This window comes from Chiloscyllium punctatum, chromosome 17 (assembly GCF_047496795.1).
Source record: "Chiloscyllium punctatum isolate Juve2018m chromosome 17, sChiPun1.3, whole genome shotgun sequence".
Lineage (NCBI taxonomy): Eukaryota > Metazoa > Chordata > Chondrichthyes > Orectolobiformes > Hemiscylliidae > Chiloscyllium > Chiloscyllium punctatum.
The window spans coordinates 32,512,315-32,540,255 of record NC_092755.1 but is presented as its reverse complement, the minus strand read 5'-3'; positions in this window follow the sequence as shown (position 1 = coordinate 32,540,255).

Here is a 27,941-nt window from a genome sequence, read left to right as displayed (position 1 = left end):
GTTCAATATACTCTTTCAATTGCATGAGACTCTAATATTTTGCTCTAAATTTTGTGTCTCACGATCTTACACTCCACAAACACCTGCTAAAGGAGCAGCGCATCGAAAGCTAGTGCTTCCAAAAAAAACCTTTTGGAATATAACCTGGTGTTGTATGATGTTTATCTAAATAACTTCAGATAATGGTCTTTTCAAATATAAGAAGACAATTACTCTCAGCCTTCCTTTATCCTGAATTCCAGTTATGATTCTAATTATTGATAATGTTATTGATATTCTTCGACAAAGTAATGCATTGCGTGTGTGTGTGTGTGTGTGTGTATGTGTATGGGTCTATGTGGTTTTGTTTGTATGCATGTGCATCTGCGTCTGTGTCTTTGGGTGTGTGCCTGTGTACGTATGTGTTATGTACAATCCATTGCAATTGGAGTGAAATGAAAAAATGAGAAATTCCCATATGATTGAGGAAATGTACAAAGACTCCAAGCTGTCTGATATCAAAGAACAAACCAAATTACAGCACAAGAACAGGCCCTTTGGCCCTTCAATCCTGCACCGATCCAGATGATGCTATCGTGACCGCCTTTCCCACCTCTGCTGGCAACGTGTTCCAGACACCCATCACCCCCTGCACAGAGAAATTTCCATGCATATCTACCCTAGACTTTTCCCCTCTTGCTTTGAACTCGTGGCCCCTAGTAATTGAGTCCACACTCTGTGGAAAACAAGTCTTGCTCTCCATCCTATCTATGTCTCTCATAATTATCTAGAGCTCAATCAGGTTCCCCGCTCGACTTCCATCTTTCTAATGACAAAAACGCTGATCTACTCAAAATTTCTTCATTGCGAGCCCCCACCATACCTGGTGAACATCTTCTGCACCCTCTCCATAGCATCCAGAAACCTTTTTGTAATGTGGCAACCAGGTCTGTAGGCAGTATTCCCAATGTGGGGTACAAAATGTCTTATACAAATGTAACATGACTTGCCAACGCTTGTACGTAATACCCCATTGAATGAAGGAAATCACGCGATATGCCCTCTTGACCACACTGTTCCATCTTCAGGGTACAATGGACCTGAACACCCAGAAATCACTGAACATCAATTTATCCCAGCACTTTTCAATTTTCTGTATATTTTGCTCTTGAATTAGATCTTCCAAATCGCATCATCTCACATTTGCCCGGATTGAATTTCATCTCCCATTTCTCTGCCAACTCTACATTCCATCTATATTGTTCATTATTCGCTTACAATCCCTGTCACTATCTGCTACTCCAACAATCTTCGTGTCATCTGCAAACTTGCTAATGAGGCCATCCATACGTTCGTCCATATCACTTCAGTATATCAAAAACAGCAGTGGTCCCAGCACGGATCCCTGTTGAACAGCACTGGTCACAGGACTCCATTTTCAGAAACGCCCTTCCTCTACTAATCTCCGTGAGCTGTGGCTCAGCCACTTCTCTATCCATCAAACTAGTACAGCCTGGACCCTATGCGACTTCACTTTCTCAATCAGCATATGATGGGGAACCCTATCAAACGCATTACTAAAGTCCATGTATATGACATCTAATGACCATCACTCAACAAGCAACTTTGTCACTTCCTCAAAGAATTCTGTTAAATTGGCACAACATGAAATTCCCTGCACAAAACTATGTCGCCTATCACTGATAAGCACATTTTTTCCAACTGGGAATACATCCTATCCCTCAGTATTTTCTCCAGCAGCTACCTTGTCACTAACGCCAGGGTCGCCATTCTTAAACAAGGGAACACCATTAGCAATTTTCCAGTACTCCGGGATTTCACCCGTGTTCAAAGATGCTGCAAAAATATCTGCTATGGTCCCACCTGTTTCCTCTCTCATTCAAGATCCCATCCAGACCTGGGAACTTGGCCACCTTAATGCCTTTTAGAATAACCAACACTTCCTCTCTCCTTATTTCAACTTGACCCAGAGGAATCAAGCATCCATACCTCATGTCAACATTTCTTCTTGGTGAATACCGATACAAAGTGCTCATTAATAATCTCACCCATTTTTCTCTGACTCCACGCATAACTTCCCTCCTTTGTCCTTGAGTGGTCCAACCCTTCCTCAAGTTACACACTTGCTCCTTATATATGAATTAAAGTCTTTGGGATTTTCCAAAATCATGTTTGCTAAATATATCACATGACCCCTTTTAGCCCTCTTAATTCCTTGTTTCAGATTGGTCCTACATTCCCAAATTTCTTCCCAAGCTTTGTCTGTCTTCAGTCGTCTAGACCTTATGTACACTTCCTTTTTCCACTAGGCTAGTCTCACAGTTTCACCTGTCATCCATGGTTCCCTAATCTTGCCATTCCTACTTCTCATTTCCACAGAAGCATATCTGACCTCAACTCTAATCAACCTCTCTTTAAAAGCTTCCCACGTATCAAATGTGGATTTACCTTCAAACAACTGCTCCCAATCCATATTCCTCAACTTCTGCTGAATTTTGGTATAGTTGGCCTTTCCCCAATTTGGCACTCTTCCTTTAGGACAACTCTTGTCTTTGTCCTTGCGTATTCTATAACGTATGGAATTGTGATCAATAGTCCCAAAGTAATCCTCAACTGAAACTTCAACCATCTGGCCAGGCTCATTCCCCTGCATCAGGACAAAAACGGCCCTTTCCTGAGTTGGACTGCTTACATACTGAACAAAAAACCCTCCTGGCTGCTCCTTACAAATTCTGCTCCATCCAGTCCTCTAATATTAAGTGATCACCAGGCAATGTTGCGAAAATAAAATCGCCTTTCATCACCACCGTGTTGCTTCCATATCTTTCCATGTTTCTGTTTACATATTTGTACTTTCATCTCACGCTCACTGTTGGGAGGCCCCAACATTGTTACTACATCCTTCCTATTTCTGAGCTCTACCCTTATTGCCTCACTGTTTGAGTCCTCCATAATGCCCTCCTTCAGCACAGCTGTGGTATCCTCTTTGACCAGTAATGTAACTCCTATACCCCTTTTACCCCCCTGTTTATCTCATCTGAAACATTGATATCCTGGGATATTTACTTGCCAATCATGCCCTTCCCTCAACCAAGTATCAGTAATAGCAATAATATCAACTCCAAGGTACTAATCCAAGCCCTGTGTTTATCTGCACATACTACACTTCTTGCAGTAAAACAAATGCACCTCAGATAATCTGTCCCTTTGTGTTCATCATCTACTCCCTGCCGACTCTTTCTCTTACTCACGCTGACTTCATTATCTATTTCCTTACAGGCTGCAGTTGCTATTTCCTTAATATCGTCTAACTTTCTCATTTGGTTCCCATCCCTCTACAACATTAGTTTAAACCCTCCGAAGCAGCATTAGCAAAAGTACCCCGAAGGACATTGTTTCCATTCCAGCTCAGGTGTAGGCAGTCCAATTTGTAATAGTCCCACCTCCCAGATAACCTGTCCCAATGTCCCAAAAATCAGAACTCCTTCCTCCTGCACCATCTCTCAAGCAATTCTATTCTTTCATTTCTACTCTGACGAGCACGTGGCATTAGTAGCAATGCTGATATTACAACCTCTGAGGTCCTACTTCTTAACTTGACTCCTAACTCCCTAAATTCTGTTTGTAGGAGCTCATCCTGATTTTTTAAACCTACATCATTGGTGCCTACATGCACCATGAAAACTGGATACTCAACCTTCCCCTTCAGAATGTTCTGAAGTCGATCCGAGGCATTACTGTCCCTTGCACCTGGAAGGCAACATACCATTCTGGAGTCTTGACTTCGAACAGTAAAATGCTTATCTACTCCTTTTACAATTGAATCCCCTATGACTTAGCCCTTCCAGTATTTTTCCCGCCCTTCTGAACAGCAGACCCCACTACGGTGCTTTTAACCTGGCTACTGCTGTTTTTTCCTGGTGAGCCATCTCTCCAAAAAGGATCCAAAACAGTATACCTACTAAGGAGGGAGGTGACCACAGGGGACACCTGCAGTGCCTTCCTGCTCTTTCTCTGCTTTTGGTCACCAATTTCCTTTCTCCTTCAGCAATCCCAATCTGTGATGTTATCAGTCCACTGAATGTGCTACCTAAAACCTCCTCCGCATTGTGTGTGATTAGATTAGATTAGATTAGATTAGATTGCTTACAGCATGGAAACAGGCCCTTCAGCCCAACAAGTCCACACCGACCCGCCGAAGCGTATACCACCCAGACCCATCCTCCTACAATTACCCCTTCACCTCACACTACGGACAATTTAGCATGGTCAATTCACTTAACCTGCACATTTTTGGATTGTGGGAGGAAACCGGAGCACCCGGTGCTCCAAGGTGAGTCCATCCACTGCTCCAGAGCCATCATCCCGTCTATGCGTTCTTCATAAGAAGTGTCTTTGGTGCCAGGATCAGTGATGTCTCCGAGTATGCTCAGGGCATACTGTAGGGGAGGCTGTACAGCCATCGGCTGTGGTACACATTGGTACCAATGACATTGGCAGGAAACGTAACAAGATCGTGCAAGGAGAGTGCAGGGATATGGACACACGTCCTGCACGAAAACAGGGGCAGCAGCTGTGTCCCTGAGCTCCCACATTGAGCAAGTGGAGCATAACATGGCTCTGAGATCTCCTGTCACTTTCACTCTAAAGCTTAACTTGGTCTTAAATTAGATATACGCAAAAGGAAAGGGTTTATTTTTAACCCATCACTGGATTAAAAAAAATAAGAGAAGCACCTTATCAACACAGTACAGAGTGTATTTGCTTTGGTTAGATGAGGAGTTCGGGGTGGGAGACATTACACGTGTAGTGTCTGTCGTTCAATTGCTGCCCAAATATGTCAGATCACTTACCCTCCCAGCGTACAATTCGTCCTCTCCCACTCCGCTCCTCGCTCTCACCGCTGCTGCAAATGGAGGCCTGATGCTCGAGTTAAGTCTGTTTTTAGTGGGAAATTAACCTTCCCAGCAACCCCCTGGTCCCAGCCCCTACCCCCACCCCCCCACCTCTCTCTAACTCCTCCCAAGAGATAATGCACAAAACATGCAAACATGTCTTTTATTCAAGGATTGGCAAAGTGAACAAATGACAATCATGGACCAAACAAAATTAATGTTATGGATATTTGCTGTGATTCTTGAATTACTAAATATTTGGATTTTTAATGAGAAAATAAATTCAGGTTTTTTTTCAGATCTGAGTTGGATACGTTTTGATCAGGATGTGATCATCATTGGTGACAAAACCAGAAGTTGCTGGGAATGCTCAGAAGTACTGGCAGTATCTGTGGTGCGAAAGCAGAATGGTATGGTAGGAGACTGGCTCTGGCCAGGTAACTACGCTCATAGTGTTCAGGGATGTGTAGGTTAGATGTATTAGTCAGGGGTAAATGTAGAGTATGAGAATAGGCTAACGGGTCTGGGTGGGTTACTCTTTGGAGGGTCAGTGTGGGCATGTTGGCCCAAATGGCCTATTTCCACAAAATATAGGGATTCGACGATTCTATGCATTCTTCATAAAAAGTGTTTTTGGTGCAAGGATCAGGGATGTCTCCGAGAATGCTCAGGGCATACTGAAGGGGAGGGTTTACAGCCAGTGGTACACATTGGTATCAATAACATTGGCAGGAAATGTGACAAGATCCTGCAAGGAGATTGGCCTGAGTGGAAACGCAGAATATCCAGAGTTGTAATCTGGGGTTACTCCTTGTGCTAGGTGGAAGTGGGATAAAGAAGATGAAGAGAGAAAACGTTAATATGTGGTTAAAGTTAAGGAAGAGGGTTTCAGATTTATGGCTCGTTGGGATTTTGTCCAGGGCAGGTGGGACCTGTAAAAAAGGGCAGGATCCATTTTAACTGGAGGGACATCAACATCCTGCCAGGGAGGTTTGATGATGCATCTTGGGTGGAGTTAAATGAATAATGCAGGAGACTGAAAACCAGAGCAGCAGGACAGCAAGTGAGCTGAAATTAGAGTTTAATAAAATAGAGAGGCAGGGCCAGTCTAAGGACTATGCTGAGGAAAATAATAATAGCAATTTTAAAAATGTGAGCGGAAATGATAGGTTCAGTATTACCGGAGATCAAAAAATAAGAATGGCTTGTGTAGAGTGCGCCAAAAGTATTACAGGAGATAACCCAATCCAATAGAACTTACGTAAATACCTTGTACCTAAATGCATGGAATATTTGGAAAAAATGACAGCACAAACAGAGTTAAAAAGATATGGCCTGGTGGGGCTTACAGAAAGGTAGTTACAGGAAGGTCAGTGTTGGGAAGTGAAATGTCCAAGGGTACTCATTACTCAGACAAGAACGTACAGCAGGTTGAGTTGCTGCATTGATTAAGAATGATATCAAGGCTGCATTAAAATGACATTAGCACGAGAGACCAAAATGACAAATCAGTTTGGATCCAAATAAAGCACATGGAAGCAAACCTGCTTCAAGGAGTAATTTCATGCCACAATACTCCCATCCTCCAAACATACTTTCAAAAACCAGGGAATAACTCTGGCTTGTGAGAAGGGCACAAGAGTGAGCAATCTGTATATGCATATTGGTTTAATAACTCAATTTGGCAAGGGTAGCCTCAAATAACGATGCGCAGAATGTATGAGGGATTATTTCTTAGAACAACAAACCAGCAAACTGGCTTTTAGATTTGGTGTGAATAATGAGGAAGGAGTGATAAATCATCTTATAGTAGAGGATCCTCTAGAAAGAGTGACCGTATCATGCTGGAGTTTCACATTCAGATTCAAATATACAAGGGTTTTAGTATCGGGCAGTGATAATTATGTGGAAAGATTGGCCTGAGTGGACTCGCAAAATTAACATTGAAGGGCAGAACATATGAAGAACAATGGCAAATATTCAGGAAGATAGTACAAACACATCAATTAAAGTTTATTCCTGAGTGGGGAAGAGGAATTGCAAAAAGATAAAACGCCATTCATACCTTAACAAAGAAGACTATGATAAGATGAAAGTGATGTCCTGGTGGTATTATCACCAACTGCTGATTCAGCGATCAAGATAATATTCTGGGAACTCAGATTCAAATGCCACCATTGCAAATGCTGGAATATAAATTCAACATCAATCTGCAATTAAGCTTTACAGATTAATGGTGAGATCACTTTCACTTCAAAATTATGTCTCCTTTGTATTGAGCACTCGAGTAAGGGGAAGAGCTGCTCTCTGTTCAAACTGTCCATAAACATCATGCTCTTAAATGCAGCAGTCAGAAACCCCTCTCAACCTCCTCTGCTTCAAAAACATCTAACTCCTCATCATCGTTTGAGTATTCTCTCTTGTCTGGTTACTTTTGAAATGTATCACCTCACATTTATCAGTCAAATCTCATCAGCCATTGATCTAGCCACCTGAACAAGCCATTTATATCATCTTTAAACTAACATGTTCCTCCTCACTGTGAACCACCCACCTAACCTTTGTGTCATCCATAACATTATTCATCATTCCCCTCAAAATCCATCCCTCACATTCTTATCATCATCACTTATGAAGCTCACAGATAAGACTTGTCTTATTTCTTCTGTTCTTCAGATATGGTTCAAAGGAGAAGAATTAAGAATTCCAGTCTCTTGTTCTTCCTATTTTTGTTGAATTTACAGCGTGATGCAACTGAGGTATTTTTACGAGAGAGCCACAGATTTTTTTTGGACATGTAGCTGAATTCTCCTCTTATACTATTCTTCACTGTAAGTTTTATTCATAATGATTGCATGTATTTAATATTGAACTAGGTAGGGCTGACTTACTCTGCAACATTTGTATTTTACGTGGACCTGGATAATGTTCTTTGTAACATTCCCTGCAATACTCAGAGCTGAAGGAGTTTTTCATCTGCAGGATGGGCACAGGCTCATATGATTGCTTGAAAGAGCTGGAGAGATAATGATAAAGATTTAATTAAATGCTGCACATATACACACGGTAGGAGATCAAATCATATCGCTAAATGGACCCTGCATTTGAAACAAATTATTAGAACATATGCCCACTCTTCTTTAAATTGTAAAAAAAAGGTTTTAATACGTGTTCTTAGAGCAGTATGGATCTTACAGCCGCTCGTGGGATTGCAAGCATAGTTAAAGATTAATTATAGTTTTCTATTCCATTTAATGTTTATAGTTTATTCATGCAAGATTATTTTTTCATTTTGTTTTATAAAAATTCAAAACCAAAAATAACAAGCAAAAAAAATCTTTTTTTCAAACGAACATTGTTTTAATGAGCTTTTCAAAGGGGGGGCGGGGGGGGTCCTCGAAACAAACTAGAAAAGTCTACATATGTTTCAAAAGTCGTCTTCTTTGTTTTAAATGTTTTTTTTACTCAAAAACTATTTTAAAATAGGAAGATGTGCCTTTATTCTGGAGAGTCCTGCATGCGTCCAGCTCTGGAGAAGAGGTTTTTCTTCGAGAAATTTATTGAAGTGGAATATTTTTGTTGAGTTGGTTTTCCAAATGGTTGATTTTATTTATTTTTTAAATGTTTGATATGTATACGGATATATTTTCTATTTTAATGTCACGAAAAATTCAGTTTATAAGCATAATAATATTAAGGCCATATATATAAGGTAGAGAGGGAGTTAGCTGGAAGTTATTATCCAGCAAAATCAGTCGGATCGATGGGTGACTGTCAGGACACATAAGAAGGTAGTTCAAAAATCTCCGGTGGCTATTCCTCTATCAAACAGATGTTCAGTATTTGGAACTGTTGAAGGGGGTAGTCTCTCTGAGGAAAATTGAAGAGCCATCGTTTAATGGACTGTTGGAAAAATTCTTATGTTCGGCAGCGTTTGAGAAGATTTTGTATTATTATTGGGACAGGGATCTCTCCTGTCAGGGGCATAAACAGGAGATTCTGTGGCAGTGAGCGAAAATTTAGAATAGTTTATTGGTTTCCCGGTACTAGGATTAAGAACGTCTCCAAAAGTCTTAAGCATATTATTAAAGGTGTGATTTAGAAGCCAGAAATTATTGTATATATTGGTATGAATGACATTTTTAGGGAAAGGATTAAAACAGTCCGGAGGGAATTAAAGAGGTGGTGTAGAGGATTAAAAATAAAACCTTAAAATAGTAATTTCTGGTTTGCTCCCAATGACAAATTATACCTCAAACCCTCTGACCCCCTGGCCCCCATGGCAGAGATGGCTGCTCTTGGTGATAGGAATCTATTTTGGAATACATTTCACTTGAAACAGTCTATTGAAATAGAAACGGGATACGGGGATACAAATGCCTGGGTTGAATCGGTGAAGTATACTGTGAAAAGTCTGAACAAAAGCATTGGCTATGCATGTGCCTCAGGTAGACCGGTGGCTCATGTGGTTCCGTTTCCGCTCGGGTGGAAGCGGGACAGCGCTAGAATGCTATGTATGATAGCCCTGTACCAGGATGAGACGGCGTGGGACGACCCAGGCTGTCGGGCTTTGCTGTTGTTGTTTCCTCCCCTGAAGAAGGAGGAATTAAAAGCTCCCCCTTCATTTGCAGACATGGTCCGGAATCACACCTCCTGTGTGTGAAGAGTTAAAGTCCCGCTTGGAAATTGAATCGGTTCCTGGGACAGTGTTGTGAGGTAACTATTCAGCTTTAAAGGTACCCTGAGTGGATTTGTGGTAAAGTAGCGGAAAGATTCTAAGACCTACTATTCCCTCTGACTGGCGAGGCACTTGTGCAATTGTTAAATTGTCTATTCCATTCACCCGAGCATTTGAAAAAGGTGAGATTGCTGAAATGGGGAAAACGAGGAGTGCATGGTCAGTCCTTGCTACCCCCTTTGATGATGATATTTATTTGGACTGTATAGGGGTTCCCAGAGGGGTGCCTGATGAATTTAAGACTCGTAACCAGATGGCAGCGGGATTTGAGTCTCTTTTCTGGTGGGTTACGATTAAATAAAAATGTCTATTGGATTAATTACATTTTTATAACCAACAAAGATTTATAAATTGCACCGGAAACGCTTTTAAAGGAATATCTGAACAGTTAGATGCCACAAGCAGGATGGCCTGGGAAAATAGGTTGGCCTTAGATGTGATGTTGGCAGAAAAAGGGGGAGTTTGTGTTATGTTAGGGGGAAGTTGCTGTACCTTTTTTCCGAATAACACGGCTCCAGATGGCTCGATTACTCGAGCCTTACAAGGATTCACGACCCTCTCATGTGAGTTGGCTGAAAAGGCTGGAGTGGACACTTCAATAACGGGGTGGTTGGAGTCTTGCTTCGGTAAATGGAAAAGAGTTGTGGTTTCCATTCTAACCTCCTTAGGAGTGGTCGTTGGGATTCTGGCAGCACTGGGCTGTTGTATTATTTCTTGTATTCGGGGTCTCACTCAGAGAATGATCAAGACCACCTTGACCAGACAGATGCCCCTGAAGGGTATGCAGGGGGGAAGCCTATTACTTATTGACAACTCATGATGTTGAGAATACCCCCGAAGGCATTTACAAAGTAGATGAACTTTCAGGTCTGATGCTCTCTAACCTGGAGGCCTCATTGTCCCTGAATCAATAAGATCAAAATACACTGACAAAAAGAAAAGGAGGGATTGAGAGAGAAAAACTTCAGGTTGTCAGGTGTATGTTGATTTTAACGAATATAGAGGATCTATAAGAAATAGTTTTAAGCTAAGAAATTACTTTGACTTTTGTAGCTGACCACAAAAGAAAAAGAGAAGTAGGAGGGGCATTTCACAATAAGCTCATAGTTGTTGGTCCGCTTTTTGAACTATCAAGATAGTAAAGGACGATCTCAGAAGTCAGGAGGTTAGATAAGAAAAGAGCAACTGGACTAAATAAAAGAAAGGCTGCAACGAGCAAGGACGGTCAAATAAGGCAGATTTAAAGAAAAACAAGTGAGGTAATTAATAAGTATGATCGGCTTAGGCTTGGGTGCAGGGAATAACCAAATGAAGGAATAATGGGCGGAAGCGATAATCAAATAAGGGGATAGAATGAAATAGACATTAATGATAGGTTTTTGCTCAGTGTAGGGGTGACGAGAGACCCCTCAGAAAAGTATAAAAAGCTCTGTGTTTCACTTTCGGGTGTTTCTCGCCTCGTCGAGCCACCCATCTTGAAAGAGGTTCGAATAGATGTGCTGCATTGAAACTCTTTGACTCGGACTAAAAATTATTGATTAGGTGTATTCGTTTCTCACACAAGCAAAATCATTAAGTCCCAATCAGTTTGGGGACTAAGATGATCAGCAAGCTCCACTCACTCTGGCGTCGTTTGATGATGTCCTCACTGAGCATAGCCTCCACCTCCTTCTTGACCTGTCTGGCATTGAGAGGATTAAAAAGATATGGATGTTGTTTTATACGAACAGTATTCTCTACGTCTACTTCATGTACAATAGCATTATTACCCCCCCCCCCCCCCCATATGATTCTTACATACGTCCTCACACTGCAAAAACAAACCTTTCAACTGCGTTCTATGCTCCTGAGAGAGATAGCTTACGAACTTAACCCACTGCTCAAGGACTTCTGCATAACTTCAGATCACTGGAAAGAGTAAAATAATTCCTGGATGCTCTCAAATAGACTGCGGGACTTGAACTGCATGCATAATGACTTTATTTTGCCCTCCCCCCTTTTGTTTTTTCCTCCTCCTTTCTTCCTCTTTCTCTTCTCCATCTTTCCTTGGTGGGGGGTAAGGGTGGGGTGTGGAGGTGGGGCTCGTTCCTTATCCTTTTTATAGACCCTTATCTTTAGCTCGTGGGTTTATTTGATTATTGGGGGATGTTTCTGAGCCATTTGATTTGTTTGCTTATTTTTTGCTGAGTTTGCAATTTTGTAATTTTTTCTATTTTCATCTTGTGTTGTTTTGCGAAGTGTATCTAGGTGATGGTGTCGGGGGATGGGGGTCGCCCACTTTTAACTTCTGTCTTATAAGATGTTGGACTTTCTTTACTCTACTTTGTTATGCCCGGGCCGAGAGTATGCCTCTGGCTGGGAGATGTTATGGCGGGATTATTGGAAGGTAGTAGTGCCCCTTGTGAACAAGGGGAAAAGTCTCTGCTTTATGTTATTTGTTTTTTGGAATGTTCTTAGTTGTTTTGATTTAGCTGTTTTAAAGAGTGTTTTATGTGTGAATCATTTTTGGTTTTTAGCCAATGTCTTTTTGGTGGGGTTCTTCCTCCTGGGGGGGTCTCGGGTTTGCTTGGATTATCATGACTAGTTATTCATTTAGGTGGTGTACCTGGAATCAATCAAAAGGAACAAGATATTATCAAGTCTTTAAAAAGAAAGGGTGGATGTAGCCCTTCCACAGGAGACACATCTACCTGATAATGAGCTGTCAAAGCTGCAATAGGGTGGATTTGGCCAAGTGTTCTCTTCATCTTTCAGCTCAAAAAGTAGGGGAGTAACCATTCTCATTCGGAGAAATCTTCCTGTCCAAATGTTAAGCCAATAAAAGATGAGTCTGGGTGGTATATGTTAATTGAAGGCCTAATATATGGCGAGGAATATGGGATGTTGAATCTCCATGCCCCCGGCGCACCTTTTTTAAATTTGTAATGGAAGCGTTCTCCAAGTTGATGGCTCTCGGGCTACACCACACAATTATAGGGGGAGATTTTAATAGCATCATTGACCTACGGATAGACAGTATACCTAAGAGCTCAGCGGGCATATCTTTGATATCTAGGCAGTTGGCGGATCTGAGTAGTGAGTTGTGGCTGGTAGATGTGTGCAGGTGTTCTCACCTGAGGGCAGATATTTTACTTTTTATCCTAAGCCAAACACAAGTGCCATACCAGAATCAATATGTTTCTGTCCCCTCAACGCATTTGAACTCAATATTGCTTTGTAAAGTAGGTAATATAATTATTTCCGACAATGACACAGTATATATGGAGATTAAGACTAGTGATGATGAGAAAGGTTCCTGACATTAGCTATGAACCCTTTCCTATTGAAGGATAGCAAGAACATAAAATATTTCTCGCAAGAATTTAACACCTTCTGGGATATCAACTACAACACGGCCAGTAACCCTTTGGTGATGTGAGAGACTGCTAAACTGTACGCATGAGGCTTGGTTATCTCATATTCTTTGACCCAGAAAAGACAAAAGGGAGAACAACAGTGTCTGCTCGAGGATCGCCTGAAGGTGGCTGAGACAGTGTATATTGATAGACCCTCCATTATTAAACTACGGCGGATCACAGCCCTTAGGGTATCTATGAATCCCACACTTACTCAAACAGCAAAGAGGGAGCTATTATTTGCGAAACTGAGATCATTAGATTACCGTGACAAGCCTGGCAGTTATCTAGCATACCTTTCCAGAAAGAAAAAGGCTCCCCAAACCATTATATCTATTAGAAAGAGTGCTGGTACCCTGACTTGTGATTATAAAATGATAAATGCAGCGCTTAGAAAGTTTTATTTCGAATTGTATAGGTCACAGGGCTCTGAGGATAGAACGATGAAGATAAAGTCTTTCTTTAAATAAAATCTGGCCTACCCGGGCCTAACCTCAGAGCAGGTGATGTTCATGAATGCCCCCTCTGGCAAGCCAGGAAGTACAGGAGACAGTGAGACAGCTCCAGAGTGGCAAAGCATCCTGACCAGACGGATTCCAGGTTGAGTTCTATAAAGAATTTATTGGGTAATTGGTCATACCATGAGGCAGCAGTGCGAACCACTGAGTTTCAAGATGAGATTCATACAATACTACCCTGTGCTGGCCTCTCCACACCACTGCATCTGTGGCGCCGTTTTTAATGTCCAAGATAACAAATCCTTTACTGTGAATCTCTTAAATTGCATGCCGTTTGATTTTTCAAATAATATCTTTGGAAGCACAGAGCAGTTTTGTCAGTTACTAAGCGATGTTGTTCCTGCATCATTATCAACACCACTGGGCATTTATCGGGACTTTTCAATACTTTCTCACATAATTGTTGTGCATTGCTATTCAAAGAATGAGAAATAAATTCATCTCAATGCATGACAAATGGTTCAGTCAGAGGTGAGCATTTCCATTCTGACAGGTCCACGTATATTTGCAACCCTCCATCTACCAGTATTGTGTGTGTGTATTGAAAGTCCTGTCAGTTTGGATGATGCTGTGAACGGCTGCCCTCCCTCTCTCCCTCCCAGATTGATTCCTCGAAGGTTATCACTCTTTGCCACAGTAACTGCGGTAGGGTGAGGAGGCCAGCTGAGGGAGAGATTGACTCATTTTCAGCACCACAGAGACTGTCAGACCTGCACTCGCGTATAGATATTCACAGAGTGAAATACAGGCACACAGGTACAAGGGGTAAGAGGGGAGATGGCTATCGAACACTCCACCAATTTGGCTTGGCCCGTTCTGTCCTATTGCAAGCTGTTTCTCCTGTAATAGGAGATGGGGAGGGATGGAGTGAGGGTGGGAGTGGGTGACCCTGCTGTTAGTACTTGTGTAGGTGGTGGACAGGGGCCGATGGCGACGTTTCCAGAGGTAGCCAGTCAACAGTGTTGTATCCATGCAATGCTATTAGTGAGGGATATATAATAGAGGTGAGAGAGAGGGGGAGATGCTGCATGCAGCAGTGAGAGTGGTGGAGCATGAGCCTTGTTTGGGGGTAGGTGCTGTAACAGATATACAGCGAGTGTGAGGGAGCAGAGAGAATATGGTGACCGTTATACTGACAAAGTAGGGAAGGTTATTGATGCTTGTGCTGTCTTGCTGGACATTTCTTCAGACCGCAGATACTGCACTGAGCTCAGACCATACTCGGTGGGTCTGGTGGTGTGGCCCTCTCAGGGACGAGAATGGTCCACCTCTGTTCTAGCCCATCCACCAGGACCTTTGTGCCCCTGTGGACAAACTGTGGTGTTATTGCCCATTATCTGCCATGCTCAGGGTAAACTGTGCAGGGCAGCTCCAACCTGAGAAAGCTCAACCACGAGCCCACTGGCCTTTTAAATATGGCGCCAGTGCCAGGGATCACGGAGTATCAGGAGCATCTGGACGATGGTGTGTACCTCCAGCCATGATGGGTGGGAGTATCGTGCTGGCATTAAATGATTGGGACACCATGGAGTGGGTTGGGTAGTTAATGAATTGAGTTTGATAAGATAGCACCAGGAAACTAGCTTAGCCTCTTGCAGACAATCCCTCTGTCACACTCAAAGAAAATGTCATTGAGATAAATTGTTGTTTGATTCAACCCAATGAGTCGAAGACTCTGCTGATCCTAATCCCAGTGACAACGCTGCAGCTGCTTGATCAATGCTCTCCATCACCTTACCCTTGGAAAATAAGGCATTGAGGAGCGGGTGGTGGAGGTATCATTGGAGGAGCACTTTATGGTAAGTCATCATAATTCTATTAGTTTTAAAATAGAGATTGAAAAGGATGAACCAGGTCTAAAGCTTAAAGTTCTAAATTGTTGAAAACCAATGTTGATGATAATCAATAATTTTCTGAAGTCGATTGGGACAGATATTCGGAGAGAAGGGGGTCAGTTGAGAAGTAGGAAGCCTTCAAAAATGAGACGTCAGGAGTACAGAGATATTACGTCCCTGTTGGGGTGAAGGGTAAGGCTGGTACGTGAGAGGAATGCTGAAGGATTAGAGGAATTGAGGTTCTGGTCACGGATAAGAGGGTAGGATATGTCAGGTATAGACAGCAGGAAATGAGGGTTTTTTTTCTTAATTCATTCACGGGATGAGGGCGTTGCTGACTAGGCAATCATCTATTACCAATCCCTAATTGCCCAAATGGCAGTTGGCAGTAAATCACATTGCTGTGGGTCTGGAATCACTAGTCGGCCAGACCAGGAAAAGATGGCAGTTTGTTTCCTTAAAGGGTCTCAGTGAACCAGATGGATTTTCCAACAATCAGAATGGTCATCATTAGCCTCTTAATTCCTGATCTAAAGTGGATCACTAGAAAAGTCTGAAGGCCAAGGAAATTTACTTATGAGGGAAATTCGGAGTGTAAAAGGGGGACATGTGATAGCTTTTGCAAATAGAGTTAAGGAGAACCCAAGGAATTCCAAAAATACATCAAGGACAAACGAGTAACTGTGGAGAGAATTGGACATCCTTAAAGATCAGCAAGGCTGCCCATGTGCAAAACCACAGGAAATGGGGGAGGTACTGAACGAATATTTTGTATCAGTATTTACTGTGCAGGAGGATAATGGAAGGTAGAGTACTTGGGGAATAATTAGTGACATCTTGGAAAGCGTCTGTATTACAGAGGAGCTCTGGAGGTCTTAAAACATGCAAAGGAAGGAAAATGTCCTGACTTTTATTAGATGTACGCTAGAACTCTGTGGGAAGCTAGGGAAGTGATTGCTGGGCTCCTTGCTACCCACAATAGCCACAGGTAAAGTGCTGGAAGACTGGAGGTTGGCCAACGTGGTGTCATTACTTAAAGGATTTAACAAGGGTAATAAGGAAAAGCTAGTGAGCCTGACGTCAGTGGTGGGTAAGTTGTTGGAGGGGATTATGAGTCAAGGATTTTCACGCATTTTGAAAAGTAACAGCTGATTAGGGATATTCAGCATGGCTTTGTGCAAGCAATATTCCTGAAGAGGGGATTATGTCCGAAACGTCGATTCTCCTGCTCCTTGGATGCTGCCTGACCTGCTGCAGATTTCCAGCAACACATTTTCATCAAGCAATATTGTGTCTCACTCACTTGACTGTGATTCTTTGAGGAAGGGACTAAAAAGATTAATTGAGATACAGTGATGTGCATTGTCGATATTGACTTCAGTAAGGCATTGAATAACATTGTGCATGGTTATCTGTTTAACAAGGTTGGTTTATATGAAATACATGGAGACCTAGCCATTTGGATACAAAACTGGCTCAAAAGTAAGAGACAGAGGGTAGTGGTCGAGGGTTGCAATATCCTGGCAAAGGTTTGCAATCCTCCCCCTGCTGGGCAGATAATCCAGTTTATGGAGTAACCCACGAGCACAGTCTGCACAGCTCTCCATCTTAGCCGTTACCTTTCCCCGGTTTATGGTGTCTGAGCTGGTTCTGTGAAGCTGATTCAGATTTTGAGGCAATGGACCATTCTATCGGATCTGGCAATGTCTCTATTCAATGTTTGCTTTCTTGGGATTGGACTCACCATTGTCTTATTTATCCCGTTATTCCAATCTCGCATCTCCTCATCCATATTTTCGGTAAGTTATCAGTTAATAAATTACTTGGGTTTTTTTCTGTCTCTTTCCCTGGCCTTAGTTTTTGACTGCTTCGTGCGTCGAGTGCTGGCATGGTGGAACTCTGAAACGTTGAGATGCTGTGTGTCAGGCTGTTGCTTGCTGCCTGATGTGTCCCGTGTGGTGCTCCATGGACAGCGATGTTCCTGCAGCTGTGACTCTCATGTTTGAAACTTGGTATGCTCCTACTCACGGAACGCCTCTGTTTGTCTCTCTCAGTTGATTGTGCGGTTATTAACACGAGGAAAATCCTGGAGTATAATTGTAAAGGATCAGGCGTCTAACTTGTAGCTGAGGAGCTTCTGACTGACCCTTGTTATTGAAAAGGTAGTGGAGGTGCTAGCGATGAGTTGCTGGAGGTTGCACTGTGAGCTGCCTCAGACATTCAGGGAGTCTTGAGGATTTGGTGACCCAACTCTGGATGGAACATGGGGACTGTAGTTACTGCATCTGGGTCTGTAACATGAACAACAAATGGAGCAGAGACTGCAGAGAGGGGAAGCTCTGAAACCACGGAGGGAGTGTGTGTGGGGAAAGGGATCTGCGATATCTGTCTGTGTTTTTGCCTGGACAAGCACACCCTCTCACTCTCCTCGTTACATACGCTGATGCACAGTCTCCATATCTGCTCCACTCACACCCTCCCTCTCTCACATGGACACTCCACCCTGTCACATGCACACATGCACACGCAGCCTCTCTCTCCCACCCGCACTCACACACACACCCCACACTTTCTCTCACGTACACAGTGTCTCTCTCTCCCCTTCACACAGACATGTCCTCTCTCTCTCACATACGCACACGCAATTGAACAGACATGTATGCACATATACGTCTGCGGGGTGTATTTGCATTTGCCCATTTCTATTTGCAGATGCATTTTATTTTGTTCAAAAAACGTACAATTTGTAGACAGTCAGTCAATGTGATATTTTATAAACTCCTACTTAGTAAATAAAACTAGTCTGACTCCAGACGAAGACAGAGACAGCGTCCAATCAAGGTCTCACACTTGGAATACATTGTCTGACTGCAAGTGTTACTTCATTTACCTAAAGTTATCTCCAGGTAGTGACTTGAAATAAATTCTGCGGTTTGTATAATAATCAAACAAGCTTGCATCTCCATTCTAACCGATTAAGTATTTAAGAACCATCTTAGGTGTATACAATTCGTGTGCATAAGTTGTACAACCCTTTGGTTTTTCCCTTATAACTTCTGTGTTTAAGGTTTTCCTCTCTCTTACACCTGATGAAGGAGCAGCTCAATGAAACCTTGTGTTTACGAATAAAGTCATTGGACTCTAACCTGGTGTCGTTTGATTTTTGACCTTGGCCAATGCAGTCCAAAACCAGCGGCTCCATATCATGGTGTTTACTGGTTAGCTAATCCTCTCCCCTAGCAAGTAAATTGTTCCTAACCCCATGTGTTTTTGTCTTGCATCTTAATCTTTTGCGAGGCACATTATGCACTGATGTCTGGAAGTCCAGATATAATACATCTATAGGATCCCCATTATCCACCTTGCTTATTACGTTTTTTTTTCCAGAAGCTGGACAAACTTGGGTTGTTTACTTTGGAAGAGAGAAGGCTGAGGGGGATGTGATTCAGAAGGATAAGAATACGAGGGTCATGGGCAGGGCGGATTGAAAACTACTGTTCCTATTAATCAAAGGGGCAAAAACAAGGGAACACAAATTAAACTGAAGGGTTTGAGGATGAGAGAGGATTTGAGGATTGTTATTCACTCAGATGGTGTTGGGATCTGGAATGTACTTCCTGAGAGTGGAGTTGTTATGGTAACCACATAACAGCTAAATAGGACTTGGGCGAACTCTTGAAGTGTTATAACATTCCTGCGTGCAGGCTTCATGTCGGAGAATGGAACTAGTGTAGACTATGCTGTATTTCGGATGTTACAAAGACTATGTTCTTATGACTTTATGGCGTGGATATGAATTGATGGGTTTCTGAAGAGAATATTGACAAGAAGTATAAGGGTGAACTGTCAATGGAAAGGGTTAGAGAAAACAAGTGCACCTACGTTACACTCTGAACCCAGAGGAAGGAGAATAGAGAACCGGGTTATAGCAGAACTATGAAGCAATTACTTCAGTTCAGTCTTCACAGAAGAAAACAAACCAAACAAATCAAATCTTCCCACGAAGACTGGAAAGCCTATGTCTCGAGAGAAAACTAATGAAATTAATAAATAAATGCTTTCGGAGAAATTATTTGGACTGAAAGTATGGTTGAATTTAGAATACAGATGGAAGGTGAGAAGGTAAAGTCCAATACCAAGGTTCTGTGCTTACTCAAAGTAAAACAATAGGATGAAGGAAGAGTTGGCTAAAGTTGACTGGAAGCACATACTTTACGGTGGAACCATTGATGAACAGTGGATAGATTTCGAAGAAATTTTTCCAAGTGTTGAGCAACATCATGTAATAGTGAAGTGGAAGGTCTGTCGGAAAAAGGGTAATCTGCCATGGATGTAATAAGGAAATAAGGGAGGCTATCAAAATAAATAAATGTCATAAATAATGGCAAAGACCATTGGGAAACTTGAAGATTGTGAATACTTTAAAGGTCAAAAGCGAGCAACAAAAATGCTATCAAGAAACATAAGATAGATTATGAGAGTAAACTACCTCAGAATATAAAATCAAACAGCTGCCCTTTGATCTCTTTTAAATCTCTTCCCTCTCACCTTAAACTTATCCTCTTTGGTACTGGACACCTCTGCCCTGGTAAAAGACCTTGTATATTTATCCTATCCATGCCACTCATGATTTTATAAAAGTCTGTAAGGTCGACCCTACCTCTCCATATATCTCAAACCTCCCATCTCCGTCACATTCCATTTTAAATACTTTTGTCCCCTTTCCAGGTTATAACATCCTTCCTATATCATGACGACAAGAATTGTACTCAGTACTCTAAATGTGGCCTTACCATTCTCTTGTACAGCCACAACATGATGGCCCAATTCCTAAAGTCAATGCTCTGACCGATGAAGTTAAGCGTGTCTAATGCCTTCTTCACCGCACTGTCTACCTGCGACCCCACTTTCAAGGAACTGTGTACCTGCACCCTAGGTCTCTTTGTTCGAAAATACTCCCCAGTGTCCTACCGCTAACTGTATAAATCCTGCTCTAGTTTGTCTAACAAACTGCAACACCTCACATTTCTCTGCATGAAGCTCTACCTGCCAATCCTCAGCCCACTTTCTCAGTTGATCAAGATCTCATTGTTCTCTAAGATAACCTTCTTCACTGTCCACTATTAACACCAATTTTGGGGGTTTTGTCTACGAACTTACTAGCCATGGTCCCTATATTCTCATCCAAATAATTTACAATAACAATGAACAGCAGCAGCTTGGTCCTTGTGGCACACCGCTGGTCACAGGCCTCCAATTTGAAAAGCAGATCTCTCCCAGCACCATCCACCTCCTACTCTCAAGCCAATTTTGTATCTAATTGGCTTGCTTTCCCTGATCCTCTTCGATGTAACCTTATTAATCATGAGGAACCCTTGTTGGGCCTCACTAACGTCCTCGTAGACAACGTTTGCTGCTTTACTTTAATCTATCTATGGGGGGGGCACGCTGGCTTTATGGGGGGCACGCTGGAGCCATGGGCGGCGCGGTGGCTCAGTGGTTAGCACTGCTGCCTCACAGCGTCAGGGACCCTGGTTCAATTCCCACCGTAACTGACTGTGTGGATTTTGCACAGTCTCCCCGCATCTGCGTGGGTTTCCTCCGGATACTCTGGTTTCCTCCCACAGTCCAAAGATGTGCAGGTTAGGTGAATTGCCCGTAGTGTCAGCTGGATTAGTCAGGGGTTAATATAGTGGGTTTGGGTTTCCATTCGAAGGGTCAGTGTGGATTTGTTGGGCCGAAGGTCCTATTCCCACACTGTAGATAATCAATTCTACCTTCCGAATCATCTCTTCAAAAACTGAAATCTAGTTTTGAGACATGGATGCCCAGACACAAAGCCGTGCTGAATATCCCTAATCAGTCCTTGCCTTTCCAAATGCATGCAAATCTACCTCTCGGAATATCCTACAAGCACTTACCCACCCTTGATATCAAATTCACTGGTCTGTAGATTCCTGGGTTTTCCTTGCATCCTTGTTGCACATAATGCAACAATATTAGCTGTCTTCCTGTCCTCCAGCACCTCAACCGTTGCTGATAAAGATACGCAAAAGAAAGTCAAGAGAACTACAGATTTCGTAAACCATAAACGAAGACAGAAATGTGCTGGAAAAGCTCAGAAGGTCTGTCAGCATCTGTGCAGAGAAATCAAAGTTAATGTATTACAACACAGGGTAAAACCCCCGCCCCTCCCCAACCCCAACGCTAATATAAACTTGCAATATAGAAAAGATTTAACCCATGCTGTAACCTGTAAAAATTCGGAAGGCCAAGAACCATCCTAAAGGTCAGTATTTAAAGTAAACATTAACAACATTTTAAAAGTCTAACAGAGAATGATTAACTAACAACTATTTGCAACCCCTTTCTCTGACTATCTTTTACTTTCCCTTCTACAATACTGGTCCGATAAACACACCCAATTCAGATTGACCAAAACATTCAAATTTCAGAACCAGCCAGCTGTCGAATCGTCTGTTTGTATCTTCCTCTATACTGGTTGCTTCTCCTTCGAGTTCCTGTTTCACAGGTCATTGATAAACAAAGGTACATTTAAGAGAGCTATTATCTGGGCAGTCTGCCCATTTTGCTGGCATGGCAGATCTCCCCCAACTTTTCAAGTTTCTTTTGGCTTTATACCCCAAAACAGCGGGTCAACTCTTTTTAAAAAAAAATTGTCAAAATGCCAAATTCAAACTCGAGTGTAGTTTAGTTTCTTGGGACATGATTTAAACTGATTGATCGAATTTGATTTTATTTTTGTCTCATAGCAAACCAGGTTCTGCCAGCTTTTGTACCAAATGTTACATTCTAAATATTGCAGAGCTCATTGTATTTGTAAATACTTCAACTCCCTTAAAGGTACAGTACCCTTTACACGTTACTAACACCTTCCCTCTCAAAAAAGAACCATCATAATGAAAACGTGGTATCATTTGTTTTTCTATTCTTTAAACACATTACCACAACATACAGATAACTTAAACCTAAGTTCACCTTAACTTCTTCCCATATGTCTATGTATATCATTGGATAAATACAAATCTTGTCTAAACTTTATCAGTTAAATCTGTGAGAACACATGTGTGATTACATTTTTACGACATGCTATATGTACAATTTTTAGATTTCAAGTCTGTAATATATAACTCCAATGTAAGAGTCTTTAAAGCGTTTAAAGAATATATAGATTGGGATCCGTGTATACAACCGTCTCCAACGCGCTATTTGTGGGTACACATTAAATTGTTATTAGGCTAGTACCAAATTTAAGAGTTCTTCCTCAGTCATGTAATATTTTCTATGTTGGCGGTTGAGTTTCTTTGAAAAGTACAATCCCATCTCATCGTCCTGTTGCAGTATAGCTCCAACTCCTATGTCACAAGCGTCGATGGCTAATTTGAAAAGTTTTGAATCATTTGTTGGAGCTGAAACTGGTTTGGTGGTCAATATTTTTTTTAATGGTCGAATGCCTCCTGGCATTGTTTTGTCAACCAAAACTTAGTGTTCTTCTTCAGTAAGTCGGATAACGGTGCCACTACACTGCTGACGTTTGGAACAAACTTCTGATAGAGTTCCTCAGAACCTTTCGTCTTTGTGTCCCGTGGGGTCAACCTTCCATGACCGGTATTTTGCCCCAAGAACATTACGTCTGCTTTCACGAATACAGTTTTGTTTAATTTTATCACCAGGTTTTTTTCTTGTATTTGTTCAAAAGGCTCTGTCAACTGTACCAAGTGATCTAACTAAGGATCACTACATCGTCTAAATGGACTGCACAGTTTATTAATCAGGCCACAATTCTGTCCATGAGTCTTTGGAATGGTTTGGGTGTGTTTGTCATTCCAAAGGGCATCACTTTGAATTGATACAGTCTATTTGGCATAACAATTGAGAAATGCCTTTCACCATCTCTGATAATGGTACCTGACAGAAACTACGCATGATGTCCAACTTGGTGATGTATCTGCCTTGTCCAAATTTATCGATACAGTCCTCCAATGTCGGTATTGGATACAAGTCTTATTTTGTAACAGTTTTGACATTCCAATAGTCCAACCAAAATCATTGAGTCCCATCCGGTTTGGGAACTAAGATGATCAGCGAGCTCAACTCACTCTGGATTGGTTCGATGATGACCTCATTGAGCATGACCTCCACCTCCTTCTGGACCGGTCTGGCTTTGAGTGGATTAAGACGATATGGATTTTTTTTATCGGAACACTATTCCCAAGTCTACTACATGTACAATAGCATTAGTCCTCCCCATATTATTCCTACGTATGTCCTCATACTGCAGTAACAAACATTTCAAATGCGTTCAATGCTCCTGAGACAGATAGTTTACTAACCTATCCCACTGCTCAAGGACTTTTTAATAACATATTTTGAGGCAGGTCAAAATTCACAACATTTGGATTTGATTCCTCACTCTGTGGGGCAGTAACTAACAGCTGATTTTCCTATTCTTTCTCTCCTCTACGTTTCAGGAGGGGATGTACACAATCAGTTATAATCCAAATGGAGGGATCTTCGAATGTGGGAATTGGCTAGTTTCATTACTGCCTGTGGCCAACCTACTATTTGGCATGTATGACACGTAGGCCAAAGGTTAACCACATCTGTTGCATTCCAGGTCAATAAAAATGTTTTTGTTCCTTAGCCTGAGCCTTTAGTACCACTCAGTGACCTCCCACAGGTAGTTCACGTGCTACCCGTAACAATTCCTGTCTCTATGCCACCTGCAACATAATCTGGTGCACTTCAGCACATTACTCCTTTGCACTAACCTGCCGTAGTCTCCACTTCCTACTTCGGATGCTATATTTCTGGTAACAACCCACGGGAATATCTATGCCTCACTCTTAGAGTACGCATCCACATATATTTCTTTTGACCATCTTGCCTGTCTGTTGTCAATTTCTTAGCCTTTCAGGACTAAACACCTCTGTCTGATACTCTCTTTGTTCATGATTTCCCTGCACCATTACGTCAAACAGGATGTCAGGTAACTGAACCTTAACTCCTTCATCGTTTTTTTAAGTTTGTGCTTCCTGCTGTGACTTATGAAAGTGGGATCTGGTTACTGTACAGTCTGGGAAAATACCAGTATATTTCTGTTTCAACTCCTCAGTTTCTTGGTCTTCCTTGGGCTTCTACACAACGAGGGGTATCACTCCCAACTCTAAACCATTCTCAAGAACAAACTGGATTCCTGGAAATAACACTCTGTCAGTCACTTCCACGGTTATTCCCCAGACTTGAGTAGGACTCCAACCTGACCTTATGAGGAGGAAAGCTAAATTTCTGTCGAACCATCCCACAAATTACGACACTCTGGGTAACAGATCAGAAAGACTGCAAATTTGCTTATCTCTTACTAATAGAAAAATGTTAGATCCTGTATCTCCCAAAATGATAACTTCTTCTCCTTCTCCCCCTGTTATTTCTGTGTAAACTATACTCACAGAGGCGAATTCTTGATAGAGATCAGATGCTAAATCCATACCCACTCCCGCCTAGGCTATGCACATTCCTACAGCTTTTCAGTTCCTGTTGGGGTTTCCTTTAATACTTTCACTAACGTCACTGGCTTAACTTATTTTACCACTTCTTCTCCCACAATGCCTCTCTTAATGACCAGCACTGTGACCTTACATTTCCCATCTTATGGAAGTGGAAATACCTTTTACCAGTGCACTTCTGAAACCACCGGCACAGAAATTGTCTGTGTCCCACTCTCTGTCAGTAAATATACCGGAGGCCTTTCACCTCCTTTCCACTCTCTTGGGCATCTTCTTTAACCTGTGGTAAACTCTTCTTCTCTATTCTTTCTTTTATACTGTAGCATCTCCCCTTCTCGCAAATTCTATCCCTCGCAGGACGAAATTCTGGCTGGAAGCTTGTCTTATGCAGCAACATGTAATCATCTGCTAATTCTCCTGCTCTTCTCAATTCCTGAACTTTCTGTTCCTCAACATGAATTCTTATTATCCCCAGAAGTGAGTTCGTCAACTCCTACAGTAGAATAATATCCATTAGAGCCTCACATGTCGTATCTATCTTTAAAGCAAGCAACCATCTATCAAAATGCCCATGTTTAGTTCTTTCAAACTCAACGTAAGTCTGACCTGGTTCCTCCTTTATGTTTCTATACTGGTGTCTGTATATTTCTGGTACCAGTTTGTGAGCACTTCAAACAACTTGTTTGACGTCTTCAGAATCTCTTAACTCCTCATTTGACAGCGGAGAATATACTTCACTCACCCTACCTACCAGTTTATTCCGAACTAGCATCCCCCATAAATCCTTGGACCTTTCTATCTGCCTAGCCAAGTCTTCAATGATATAAGGTTAGATTGCTTACATTGCGGAACCAGGCCCTTCTGCCCCACAAGTCCACACCGACCCGCCGAAGCACAACTCACCAAGAACCATTCCCCGACATTTACCCAACACTACAGGCAACTTAGCATGGCCAAGTCACCTAACCTACACATGTAAAGATTGTGGGAGGAAACCCACGCAGACACGGGGAGAATGTGCAAACTCCACACAGTCAGTCGCCTGAAGCTGGAATTGAACTTCGGTGTCTTGCGCTGTGAGGCAGCATGCTTCATCTCTACTGCTTCAACATTTTTCTCATCAAAATGTGCCAGAGTTTTGACATAGTCGTATGTATCACTATCTTCCCTTTTAATCTACATCCTGGTAACTTGACTTTGCTGACTAAATCGCAACATCTCAAGTTCAAATTCTATCTCTTTTTGCTCAGCTGCGAACATTCTCTTTCCTTTTTTTCTCTCTCTTCTGTCTTGATTTCTGTTTCTTCTCCCTCTCTTTCTCTCTCCTTTGTTTATCTTTGCACTCCATTTTCCTCAACAATAATTTAAGGTTTTTTTTCCACTATACTGCACTTGTTGGTTTTCTCTGACACACCTTCGTGTTTGAGTAATTCCCTGACAATGTCAGCTTTACTTTTGTCTTTGGTTAAACACAAAACTATGCTCTTAGCTAACTCTAAACGTTATCTTTCTTTCTAAACTTTCTTGGTAAATTTGAGAATCAGCTTCAAACCTCTCTTAAAAGTTTAAGAGCCATTTCTCTCACTTTTAATTTAACCAACCACAAGTTATTCAACCGAAATTAAACAAATTCTCTCCATGACACTTTATTTAAAGATCTCAGACATTAACGTGCCAATGTTTAAATATACTGTGCTGTTATCATCCCTCAAATCGATTCAAATCTGCCCAGATCTCAGTTTGGATTTGTCAAAACCTGTTCAAATCGCGGACGAAAGCCCCCAAACTGTTACAACACAGGGTTAACACCTCTCCTAATTTAAACCAGCCACACAGAATAAGTTCACCTCATGCCATAATCTCATAAGTTTCGAGTGGCAATGATCCATTTACAGAGTCACTATTTAAAGTAAAATTAACAACTTTGTCATTTAAGTACGACAGAGAATAATAAAAGAATCAACTATTCAGAAATCCCTTCGGTTAAACGTATCTTGTCCCTCCCACTCTACAATACTGGTCCAGTGAAACAAAAAGCCCCGATTAAGGTTTACAAAATATATAATTGTGTTTCAAAACCAGTCAGATTTGTCGATTCTCCTTTGTCGATTTTGCTCTGTAGATGTTACTCTCGGTCAGATTCGATGTTCGACTGTGCAAACTTCTTACAGACAGGTACCTTCAGGCAGCTGTTCAGCTCGCAGTCTATTTTTGCGGATGTTCTTGGCAGTTGTCCGCCTAAATGTTCCAATGTCCGGTTTTATACCTCAAAACATCGGTTCCTTTCATTGATTTTGATGTCATCAACTACATTATATTTCAAACTCAATTTGATTCCAGTATGTTGGAGCATAAGTTAAATGGATTGGTTGAATTTCAATTGGTTTTTGTTCCGTGGCAACTCACCCTCACTATTGATTTCACGGTCAAATGTTACATTTTAACTTCTTTCAGAACACGTTGTGCCAGCTTCCAGTCTCTCTTAAAGGTAACATATACCTCTACACGTTAATGACAATATCCTTTATCTGCCCTGCATAGCTTTTCATAAATTTGATCAATTTAGTAAGTTCCCATAATAGTCTTTTCTGCTTCAAAAAAGACCCATTTTCTCTCATTCTTCCTTTACCTAAATATATCTTTCCAGTTATCATTCCAATTAGTTACAATATTACTGGTTTTCTTCGACAAAGTAATGCATTGTGTGTGAGATGAAAGAATGTGATGTAAACACGTTCCCATATGAAGGGGTAAACGAGCAACTTTTCCAAGCTTTCTGATATCAAACGTGATGTAAAAATCTCCTTTATTCATGAATTGGGAAAGTGAACAAGTGATGTTCATGGACTGAACAGCAGTAATTTAATGAAACTTTACTGGCATTATTGAACGACCAAATATTTAGTTTTCTCCCTAGAGTTTAAATTCAGCTATTTTTCTTTTTCAATTCGTTTTTATCAATGTGCAATCATCATCGGTGACAAAACCAGACGTTGCTTGGAATGTTCAGTATTTCTGGCAGTATCTGTTGTG